This window comes from Lissotriton vulgaris, chromosome 2_1, assembly GCF_964263255.1.
Source record: "Lissotriton vulgaris chromosome 2_1, aLisVul1.2, whole genome shotgun sequence".
Lineage (NCBI taxonomy): Eukaryota > Metazoa > Chordata > Amphibia > Caudata > Salamandridae > Lissotriton > Lissotriton vulgaris.
In genome coordinates this window covers 917,738,029-917,750,872 of record NC_141687.1, presented here as the reverse complement: position 1 = coordinate 917,750,872, position 12,844 = coordinate 917,738,029, and positions in this window count along the sequence as shown.

The following is a 12,844-nucleotide window of genomic DNA, read 5'->3' as shown; positions in this document are numbered from 1 at the left end:
GTCTGTCACCTTTGTGCGGCCTTGTTTCTAACTGTATGTGCCCAAAGACTTTGGACTTCCGAAATGAGCACATGAGTCCCCTCTATGAAGTAGAAATACGTGGCCTTATGGGGATAAATCCAAACTGACAAGTTGGCGAGATATGTTAAAAGGGAGGACTGTGGAATTTTAATTTGCGATCTGAACATCATCTGCGCCAGCTTGTCACCTATGTACTACATGCACGGCGGCTATTCTAGGTCACCTATGCACTACGTGCACGGCAGCCATTTTAGATATCATGGTCTCCCTGTCCACGATCGATCGCCAGCACGCCCCTCTGACCCAACAAGCATCCTCCGCGCACCCTGGCTCCCCCTCCCTCCTCCTTATGAGCATGACCCTTCTGCATGACCCTGTCCTTGGGAGTCACGCCAGCGCCTGACCAACACCTCCTCTCCTCCCATGAATGCCCCTCTGTTGATAAACCTCCCTCCTGCGCTGGATTGTCCACGCAGCATGAATACCACTCCATTGATGACCCCTCACCCCGTGTCCAACTGTCCACACAGGTCCGAGGCCATTGCCTAAGCCGGGAGATATCATTTACTGCCCCTTATTGTATGAGGTCGCTCTCCTTCAAAGGACCCTCTATTGATCCAGGCCTCCCCACCCCCCTGTGATATGATCAGGCGCACACATCCTAAGACTCGACGGAACACTCAGCTGCGTGATGACCCCCTCCTCTTATCAGCAGGTCGAGGACCTCTATTGTGAAGGTATATGGGGGTGGGATTGACACTAGGATTACGGGGATGTCTTTTCCTTGCTTTACAAAGATCTGATTGTATTAAAGGAAGGTCACATGCCATAAACCAGTGTATAAGAGGCCAGGCCTCCGAGAGGCTGTTAGAGCACCTCGAGACGATACCTTGTTGTCTGATCTGATGTGTTCTGCTCCGTCGGAATAAACTTCTGTTTCCTGCCTTCTGGTCTCCGGCGCCTGCCTCATTGCTTCGTAAACTTGAATGGTACAAGGGCGGTTAGCGCCGGGCAAATCTTGAGAGAGGTCCTAGCCCTACCTTTTTCCACAGATGGTGTCTGATACGTACGCAGGTGTGGAGGAAAAAAAAGAAGGATATGAGTTGGTGGAGAGCTTAGCCCTTCCCTTAGCTGAAAATACAATGGTGCAAACTAAGATATTGTCAGACAAACATTACATTTCTGCCACAATTATGGATCCACAGTACAAATCAGTACTAAACTTGGATGGCTGAGGTAGTCAGTGACTTTGAAAAAGAACGTCTGGTAATTAGAGGCCCACTACTCCAGCCCACAATAAGTTCTGCGGGGCATCCAGCGTTAAGTTCAGCTTCAGAGCCTGAAGGCAGTGCATTTGACCCACAGCAGTCACCAGCACTCTCAACAACAGCAAGAACAGGATTATCAGCCCCAGTAAAATCGGTACAGGATTGGTATCTACAGCAAGGGCTTGTTAAGTCTGGTGCTGATGCAAAGGCAAAAGAGGCCCAGCAAGGCGGAGCACCCCTGAGCATTGAGCTGATGGTCCAAGCCTATCTGGATGACCTAACAGAGGTCTATATTGATCAAAACCCATTGGTGGATTGGTATGGGAAAAGGCGCCAATGGCCAGTCCTCAGAACGTTGGTGATAAACTATCTGGCTTGCCCTGTCGCAAGAGTCTCTTCTGAGCATGTTTTCAGTGCTGCTGGTGCCATTGTAACAGTGAAAAATACCAGTATCTCACCCAAAAACATGGGGATGTCAACCATGATCAAAATGAATCAGCACTTTATACCACCAGGTTACAAAATACATGAATCACAGCAGGAAGATGAGGACAGCGACTTAGGTGATAGAAGTAGTGTGTTAGATGACCTACTTCTTGTTGAACCATCAGAGTTTGAGGACAAGCTCTACTTCGCTGACAATTAGGCTTTCAACTTGTTACTTTCTTTCTTCCTTATTTATTTTTATTATTTGTGTGTCCCTGTCTTTCTGGTTTGAATCACAACAAATCCATCACCACTGCCTTCTCTTTTTATTGCCATATTGGAGTTGCAGCTCTGTGCATTTAGGTCTACTCCTCCAAGTCCTGCTCCATCCTCCTGGCTCACCCTAAATCCATTTCCCTCAAGTTAGACATTAGATGGAGAATTGCACAAGAAATGGTGTCTCGTCAAGTCCCTCCAAAAGAAGTGGAACATGATGACTATAGCTATCCTCCTGTCCGAGCCAAGAGGGACTGCCCCTTAACTTAAGATGAGAAGGAACAGGTAATGATGGAATGCATTGGATGCTGAGTCTGAGTGATTGGTGTTTGTGTTGTTGTTTGTTGTGCATGAAGTCAAAGTGTACTACTATTTAATCTACACAATAAAAGTGACTCAAGTCAATGTTTCCCTTCTTGTTGTTTAATAACAAAATTGTACTTCTAATGCAGGCCGATCCATTGCATTTTTGAATATGGAATCTGGACTCAATCAGTGCACTACAGACTGAGTTGGACAACACCTTAATGTTGACCACATAGTATCTTCGCAGTCAGTCAGTTGGATCGGAGATGATTGATGGAATAACTCAGGGCATTTCAAATCACGAAGTGGGATAAAAGGTAAACAAGTCAACAACAACCACAGCAGACCTACATGTCTGCGTAGTAGTGGTGGAGTTGGGTAGTCACGAGTATAGTAGTGGTATGACTGACAGCTGTGTATTGATTTAGTTACTTACTTTGGAAAATACTATGTTGCTTTATGTGTGTGCTCTGTGACTGTCTGGCTCAGTCAAAATCAAAGCTAAGTCGAGGTTGGGTCGGCGCTGTGTCCTGTTGCTGTTGTAGGTTAATACTACAAACATACAACAGAGTAGACATGATTTAGTCATGCCGCCTCTGAAAATGTTTGCACTCCTTTGTAATTCATGATTTTTTTTTTCTCCTTGATTTTTCAATATCCTTTTGTTTTTCTATCTACACTTACAGGCTGGCCTTTACCCTCTGCTAAACATAGAAAAACAACTCACATCCACCTGCCATTCGGCATCCGCCAGGCAGGCAGTGGCACCCAAGATTGATGGATGCAGCGCCATGAAAGGGAGGACCAAGAGGAATGCTGAGATGCAACTCCCCAATTTGACCAGGATAACATACAGTAACTTTAGTATCATACATTCTCTTTTAAATAATTCGATTTATTTTTTCTCTCCAATCATTACGACTGTGAGTTTGTTGTTGTTGTTATTATGTTTGCTCTTTGATTATAACTGCTTGATACAACAGAACATAAAACGTATGTAATTCTGGGTCTCTCTGAGGGCAGACAGTCAAGGCAAATAGCATAACAATAATTAATAATATACTGCTGCCCTGTACTGTCTACTAGTGCAGTTAGTAAGTACTACTTATCATCATTAACCATCAAATCATCATCATGCATGCATTTCCTTTTTCTCCCTTAACAAATATATGATGGCAGTCTGCCAAGGTCGTGGGTGTTCAGTTATTATTGTCCATGTGTAGTGTTTGTCTTTGTCAAACCTTTCCCTCAAATACCCCTTCCCAACCGTTCATCAAACCCTAAAACTCTTCCCCCGGGCTGTGCAATTAATATTAAGGTGTGACTAAATTAAATTTACACTGCTTGCCAATGCCCACCCATGTTCAGTATATTTGCAAGTCAATTTTTTTCCAAAGGAACATAATCCATCATAATTAATTGCCAGCATCAATTGGATTCAATATCCCCCTCCTTACAGCACTAAAGGTTATGCTTGTGTCGAGTGACTGGAGTCAACCACAGTTTGTAACTTGTACTATGCTATTCCCGCCACCTTTTTGTTTTATTTTACTTTAGCATTGATAATTATCATTACTATGGTTTCTTGTTAGGCAGTCTTCTTGTGTAATGTATTGCACTTCATTCTACTACTCCTGTGTAGTAATTGAGGCAGAAACTGAGATAAATACACATAGGTATTTATTTGGACAACATGGTCGTGGAGTCAGTAGAGAACATCTCACAGGACCAACTTAACTAATACATTCTATCCCTAGGCAACACAGAGATTCTAGAGATGACATCATAAAGATTAAACTATATACAGAAGATGCTCATTTAACACTACATCATTACTACATCCTGACATAGTCTCTCTCTTTTTTTGCAAATGCTACTGCCAGTGTCTACTGAACTACCACCACAACCATGGCATCTTGGGACACCAAACCATCATCACCATGCAGCCATCGCTGTGCCTAAGTTTAAACATCAATCACAGGTAAGAGCAGAAGTTTGGGGAGGCATAATTAATAATGGAAATTAATTCATTAATTCACACTTCCACACCCTTAAGTCCAGTTGCAGATTGCTTAGACTAGGAGGAGAGACTGACAATACTAGTAGGACAAGTCACTCAGTAAAGGTACCGCATCTATCTGTTCGTGTGTTACAAAATCAGCAAATTATTTAAATCAAAAACTGGCTGCAGCCCTGCAGCAGCAAAAGAAGGAAACCATGTGACATAAAAGAATAAGCCCCCCACAAAACATTTACTTTGTATGTAAAGTTTAAGTATTTATATATTTTAATCCCCTAACCAAATAAACTAATGTAAAAAATCCTGACCCACCCCTCTCCCTGACCCCAACTAATGTCCAAAAAGATACCAGATGTCTGTTAAATAAAATTTAAAAGTAAAATTGTCCATAAATATATAAACACTAAATTTGTCCCAACATAGCCCAATGCCCACCCACCAAAAAAAAGGAATAAAAAAGGCGCAATCCAACGGGATCTCTACAGGCGTGCTCGTAGTCTCCAGTTAATCACCAGGACCTCCTTCTCCTACTCCTCTAGGCACTCTATTCGAAGTAGCATGCAGTGCTTAAATGCTCGATAATTGCATCCACAGGGGGGGCAGTAGTGCTGGATGAAGTGCAGCGGGCGGCTGCCAGACCATGGCGCCGTACCAGTCGAGGGGCCTAGCTGGGGCCCGGGCATTGGAGTATGCTGCAGCTGCCGTTGCCTCATCCCCCTCCTCTGCCAGAGCCACCAGTGTCAATATTCCATGCGGATGGCCTCAAGCTTCCTGCGCCGGGCCGTAACTGCCAACTCCTTTGTGTCTAGTTTTGCTTTTGGTTAGCCAGGAGTAGCTATATCTACTGTCTACAGGTTGGAAAACTTACTACACAATCATCTTATTTTTCCTAATATGGGTGGCACTGGTCATTCTCTGTTACATCAAGGGCATCTGCTCAATTTTCCTTTCACCCTGCCCTGACTACTACAACAAGTAGATGATATCTGATCCAAATGATCATTGCTTATATATATGGGAGGACATGAGGTACTTTGTTTTGATTGATTGTGTAACCATGCAGCCGATAGGCCCCCCATGGCAGGGTGACACAGTCGAAAATAAACTAACATTACCCTGGGCGAAGTAGCTCTATGCGTAGCTATGCGAAGTGCACTCCGCGGGCTACGTATAGCTACGCGAACTGCATAGTGCACTGTGCAAAATGCTCTTCTCACTGATTGCACAGTGCCGGATGCTTGTCCGCACTGTGCAATCAGTTCAAACTGCATCTTGCACAGTGCAAGCGGTCATTTTCTGCTGCTCGAGTAGATTTCTACTCGATTGGCAGCTTTCTCAACGCGGACTGGTAGTTTCTCATCGCGAGCATACGCGACCACTCGCAATGAGAAACCTGTCCTCCCCGCATTGAGAAGCTCGCCGGGAGGTTTATTTACCACGCTCCTGATTGGAAACTTAATGTTGCTCATCGGGAATGAGGAAAAAGTTTTGCCGGGATGTAATTTTGCTTGCTCGCGGCCGCCAACTTGACGTTGAGGACTGCGAGCAAGCAAAAAATAACCGCTGCACTATGCTACGCGTGTTTGCACTGTGCTACTTGCAATTCGCGTAGTGCGAAGTAGCGAAAACTTTGCAAACTACGCAAGCGTAGAGTAGTGCTTTGCCAAGGCTTAAATAACACAGGTAGTGAGTGGGGCTCGGAGTTGGAGGGAGGCACTTGATAACACACTTACACAGTATATAAGCTGTGCTTGCAAACTACTGTGAGTCAAGGGAGTATTTTGAAAACACAACTTCTATTCTCTTTGACTTTGCTAATCTGGCACAGTTTATTTTCTTTTACATTCTCCACCTATGCTATGATAAATACCATCCAGGCATCCATCTATTCAAAGTAAACATGTCTATCATTCTTCTTAACCTCTCAACAAACCTTAGCTTGTTTCAACAACAACAAACAATTTTTGTTTAAACCACCACTTGTACATTCTTCTTTCCTTGCTTGCCTATTAGTTTGACCCATGAAACACCCCGGAGGATTCTTGCTATCACCCATTCAGTTTCACCCACCCAGGCAGGCATTTTTTCTTTCACCTTCCACCCATCCTTCAACCACCCATGTATCTGATTCCTATCAGCCACCTATGCTTGCATCCCACGTGGCACATATCCTTCTCTGCCAGTCCATTATATATATTACATCTCATTTTTCCTCCTTCCATCCTTCTTTACCTTTTCGTTCAACCCATCCTTCAAGGTAATCCGCCTCTTAGTCTTCTCCATTAAAATTTCTCAACTGAGTTGAAGTCAGATAGAAAAGGCCATCAGTTACTCAACTACTACTCCCACCATTAATGCTTTTGCTCTAATGCTACGTCAAGGGTGTCTTCTTTAACCATTGTTCACAACAACATAGTCTCTCTCAACATACAGTGTACACCCTTCCAGCAAGTGTGTAACTATTGTCAATAAGTAAGGAATATAAGTATAACTGACCACCGCCCACCACTGCTGCTGGCCCACCCACCACTTTGGCAGCTGCCTCATCCACTGCCTCCTCCAGGCTGGCATTGCCTGCCCGGCCGCTGGCCCCAGCACTGGTGGTCGGTAGTCCTAAAAAAACATTGCACATTTTTTAGACGCCATATACACCTCCCACATTCATTCTTCTTCACTAGCAAGATTAAAAAAAAGTTAAAATACATATATATACCACATACATCACTAGTACAAATCGTTTACTAGAGTAGACACTAGTAGGAGTTTGTCCTATCCTAACAAAAATAGTAAAATATCTGGTTGGGCATTTTGTTGGTGGGAATTGTCGAAAAGCCTCTCAAGATTAAGAAAAACTAGAAGAGGACAACCCAAAGGACTGAACTCAGTGGCTAGAGCTAATGGTGAATCTGAGTTTCAAAACCTTTTAAATAAAAATAAAGAGTGGCCAACTGGGCAAGCTTAGCTACAGACAGACTAATATAGTAGTAGTAAAGAGAGTCAGAGCAGAAGCAATTAGAGGCAGGGATAACAAGAATTTAGAAACAGATAGTGTAGATCAAACAAAATTTGGTAAAAAATGTAATTAGGAAAAGGAAATAATAGTTCAGAAAAAATAAGGTGCAGTAAAAGCTAGGGAAATATAATTATTATTAACAATGGGAGGACTTACTGGGGCCAGCAACAGAGCTCTCAGTAGAGGAGCTGTCTTGGCCTTGGGATTGGGAGGCATCTTCTTGTTTTCCAGCTGCTCCTGCCGACTCTGACCCCGTCTTCTTGCCCCCTTGGTGCTAATGATGTAAGATATAATAAAGAAAGAGACAAACATTGATGATTGGTATGTAACAAAAAAAATATTTTAATAAACGCTCAAAAAAACATCTTTGGAAACAACAATTGCAATAAAATTCACCTATCTAATCTGATCAACTAGTAGTATCGTGGGATTCTCAGACCGTCTAGTTAATATTTATGAACACCAATCCAGTGTTCCATTCAGATTCCAGAATCCTAAGCCTAAGTACCACCTGACCTAGCCCACCTATTCCAGAATGGCCAATTGTTCACTAAGTCTGCATTTCCAATTATTTTAGTCCTCAAAATGCATAGATGGAGGACACATGCATACATTTTTGCATACATCAGATTGTTGGTTGGATGCTGCTGATGTTCTGCTAAGCCTATTACTCACTCACTAACAAACTACAAAAGGTTCTATTAAGTACTGGAGTAAGCAGCACTCAGCAGTACGTGATGTGACAGAGTATGTGTCACGTAGACCGCTAAAAAATTACCAACTAATACTAATGAACTAAGAAAATAAACTACCTATCAATCCATCACTATCTTAATGACAGGAGGACAAAGCAAGGACTGAAGTCTCTCTATCATTACCTAAATTAGGTTCTCTAAAGTAAACTCTCTTACATAATCAGCCCAAGCGAGTGCCGCAGCAAGGTTGCAAACAAGTAAGATTAGTAGCGCCGAGCACCTGTGTCTAGAAGAATAACAATCACTGAAGATTTGTAAATGTAATTTACCTGCAATGTAAGCAGCAGCATTCTTGCTATTCGTAAAAAAACTATATTTGTGATAACAGTAACACAGTCTAGAGAACACACAATATCACTAGAATTCGCTACTCACCAAGCCCCATAACCTCAACACCTAGCGGGTCCAGCAGGTTCAGCTCCTGATTCAAGATGTCTGACCACCGTTAGGTCAGCTGGTTATTGGTGCGCCGGACCCCAGAGCAGCAAAACACTACACGACGGCGGCGCACCCGCGCCAACCGGCGATGACGCTCCTAGGTAGCGTACCCGGAGCCAGGCCTACCACCTGCTGCCACGGTCAAGGGGAGGTGGCGCTGCACAATAAAAACAAGGGCGGTCACCTCTGCCTTGCTAAAAAGGGACCAGGCCTGCACCCCATCCAGGTGCAGTCTGCTGCAGGGAAGGCGGCTTTTCTTGGGCGCAGACGCCTTGCCTTTGAATCTGGTACCTTAGCCATGGTCTTGGGGTGGACGGGGGGGGGGGGGCTGGAAAAGAAAAGAAAGCAGTAAAAAAGAATTTAATATAAAACAATTGAAAAAGGTTTTTAAAAATGCAGTAAAAGTAGAAATAAAACACAAAATATACACTTAGGGACAGAGAGGGATAGATAATAAATAAAAAACAACTGACAAGTAACAACTCCGCATGCTCACGTAGCTCCGTGTAGCGCTGCAGAGTTTTTGTGCTGCTTCACCCAGGTTTAATCCTTTCATTGCTGGTTCAGTCCAAATTTCCCTATGTAACTCATGTTTTCCTAATTCAACACCATGAAGTATCCACAAGGCAACATCCACTTCTTTACAACACTTATAAATAAATAAATAATCATTTAATTAACTAGTCAGTGATAAGTGAAGACACCTGTACTAATGTTTTGGTACTATATTCACTTTCTATAGAATGATCCAATCGCAGTTTTTTTTGGGGTGGACAAAATAAATTCCATTGTCGTTTTTACTGCAGAAAAGAAAGCTGTCCATAGCTATGGGTCCTTGGCTCTATCACTCGCTCAGATGAAAATGGAAAACTATGCGCCTCACTTCTACATTCAGTAAGTGACCTTTATGCAACTGTGCAAAATGTTTGCACATAATTAAAATTACCTTACCAATGTGTCTATTTTGGCAACTTTAAGGCAAAACATTTTTTTCATTCTTAGGGAAGAGCATGAATGACTAGAGCCTCAACAGCAGGCCTCAACAAATCCCGATGTCTAATATCAGATGATAAAAGTCCAAAAATATAAAAACTGAGGGCAATGTGAGACATATATATATAGTTCCTCAAAAGGAATATTCATTTGTTATACTTAAAACCTGGCACGCTGGAGACCAAGTGAATGATCAGCAATATCTATTTATGAGAAAAGTACATTTTGGAGAAGGTTAGAAAAGAGTGTTGCATTCCAGACAACCGGATAACACATTACTTTGTCTAAGTTAGTAACTGGAACATCCTCTCCATGTGTCAGTGAAGTTCTCTCAGAAACTTCTGTGGCCGGGCTCATCAGCAGGAATGGCCAACTAAATATTAAAGAGATTCCGGAAGGCACACCATCGGTTTCTGGGGACCAGAAACAGTTTACTTTGACAAAGCTGTTAGCAGGTCCACCGACCTCTTCTGACACTTATACCTGTCTTTGACCTAGCAAAGCAGAAGACTCACAAGATGTTGATCGAGGAGCAGTATTGGGTTTCTGAGATGGCATAGCACGTAGGAGGGATAGACGTTTCTAAGAAAAAGCTAGGAATGGTGCCCATATGGCTTGATAATTGAGCCAATAGGCTTTCTTTGCCAAAGTGCCGAATTTTGACCACTAACCCTGCAAAATATTCTGAGAAAGGGAAGGGAAGGAACACTGATGTCATGGAAAAGGAGAAGAGCAGCTCCCATGTACATGAAAGTATACAAAAAGTGATGGATGAAATGCTTGAATTAATCTCAGCCACTATTAATTACTCATGCCACATCCCAGTCCATCGTTATTTTTCACACCATGCAACCTCAATTTGGACCAAGCTGTTCGCAATTCAGTCTCGACCCAGCTCCAATGGGAACAGTCAAACTGCCAAGCCAGGTCCTTCCTGAACATTCCATTCATAATTTGTACGTGTTCTTTAGTGTGATCCTAAGTGGGCCGTGTATTGTGCAGCACACATAGAAAGAGGAAAGCCCCTCAACTGAAGGTGCCCCTTCCTTCACAAAATCAATCAGCCCAGTAGCATAGGCACCCTTTCACCACTGCGCAAGGCTGCCCGTATTGGCGCATGGCAGCCCAGTGTGTGCCAGCACAGTGAAAAAGGACAGAAATGTGCTTTATCTCATGGATATGGCACATTCCTGCCCATTTCTTTTGACACAGGCATTCAACAAGATTACTTGCACTACAACCTCGTAAATGAGGCCCTTAATATACACATGCCCACACTCAAATATGGGCTGAGACCTGGGGTTCAGACCAGTGCAAATTTGAGAACTGGATAAGAATAAATGTTAGACCTGGCTTGTCCAGTGGGTTTATCCCCAGACATTTCACTTTTTGGCCTCCTGTTTTGAACCCCGTTTTGATTGTTTTTAAGACTCCTTGCACTTTACCACTACTGATCAGTGCTAAAGTGCATATGCTCACCCTGTAAATTATGACTAGGGATTGGTATTTCCATGATTGGCTTGTTTGACTTACTAATAAGTCCTTAGTACAGCGCACTGTGTGCCCACGGCCTGTAAGTCAAATGCTGCTAGTAGGCCTGTAGTACTGATTGTGCCACCAACATGAGCAACCTTGAAATGTAACTCAGACCTACCTCTGCCGTGTCTGTGCGCAGTTTGGTACTGCCATGTCGACCTGGCAAGTGCACCCACTTGCTAGGCCATCACCTTCCGTTTTTCAACATGTGACTCACCCCTAGGTTAGGCCCAAGGTACCCCCGTGGGCAGGGTGCAGTGTTTGTGAAAGGTGTGACATGCCCTGATGTGTGTCGATGTCTTGATAGTGAAATACTGCCAATTTTGTTTTTCACTATTGAAAGGCTTTCTGTCCCATTGGATAGAATGGGAGTTTATTAATAATGTCTTATAAATATAATTTTGCATTGGGATAAGATAGAAAGATTGCGTCTAGCATGCCTGAACTCAGAATAATAAAATGCATTGTTTGCTGGTTTGTGTATTGACTGGCTTTGGAGTGACAGGGACTGGGGATTTGCATTCTCTCAGAGAGCCACCAAGGGGGCGGGGGGTTGATGCCTTTCCTGAATGTGTCAGGGGTGGGCTGAATAGACCTGGGCTGCAATCAGAGTAGAGGGAGAAGTTCTTACTGGCACTTGAATATACCTGGTCTGTTTTTGGAGTGGTGTGAGGAGATTTTTCTTACACCTGAATAGGCACTGTCTGTCTTACACAATGCTGTCTCCACCTCCTACCGGAGGTGGAGAGATGCACCAGAGAGGACAGAACTGGTTTTGGCTGGGCAAATAGCTTCTCTGCCACCAGAGAACAAAGGAACTTGTGCTACAAATAGAGGGGCCCAGCCCCCTGAACTTTAGATTACTGCTAAGCTAAGAAACCTGCCAGAAAGAAGAACAGGGATAGCTGGAGGAGTAGTACTTCCCCTGTGCTGTGTGCTGTTGGTGTTAGCCTACAGTGGTTGCTTCTGTTTTGGGCAGGGAAAAGACTGGACTGTGCTTTCATCACACTGCTGTTAGAGATTTCTCCAAGGTCTTGAAGTAGAGCTTGCCTCCTGTTGGAAGTCTCAGGGATAGAAAACACTTCAAAGATCATTTCTGGAATACAAGAGGAACCTTTGCCAAGGAGAAGAGCTGGAGAAACTACAGAGAAGTACTGCCCCTTTACTGTGTGCTGTCTGGGGTTGGCCTGCTGTGGCTGTTTCTGCTAAGGAAAGCACAAGGACTTTGCTGTGTGCTGTGTTCCCTGCTTGAGGAATATCTCCAAGGGCTTGAAGTATTGCTTGCCTCCTGTTTTTTAAGTCTCAGGGATACAAAGACCTCACTCCCAGCTCCCCTGAACTCCCTTGCTGAGAGTTCTGACCTGCAAAGAGGTGCCTGCTGCTGTTCTGGGCCTCTGGAGGTTGTTGCTGCTGTGGGAGCTGGAAAATGAATGCAACTAGAAGCAAAACACATCAGTACCTGTTTCTGATCATCACCAAATAAACTGGAGCAGCCCCTACCCGCGGCTCGAGAAATTGGTGCACGATCTACAAAGGCCAATATCACTGCCTCGATTCAGGCCCTGCTGGGCGGCTGTGAGATCCAATGCATTGTGGGACCGCAGCTGGGAAAAAAAAGTGTAGTGCCGTTGCCGCCGCAACATCGAGAACCAACACATCCCCGATACTCATCCACTGGACCAGGGCGCCAAGTCTACAAGGACAGTGGGCCGCAATAAGAAACTGACGCATCACCTCTCCTTCAGTAAGAAACTGTTGCAACAGCTCCTCTTCAGTAAGGAACCAACGCATC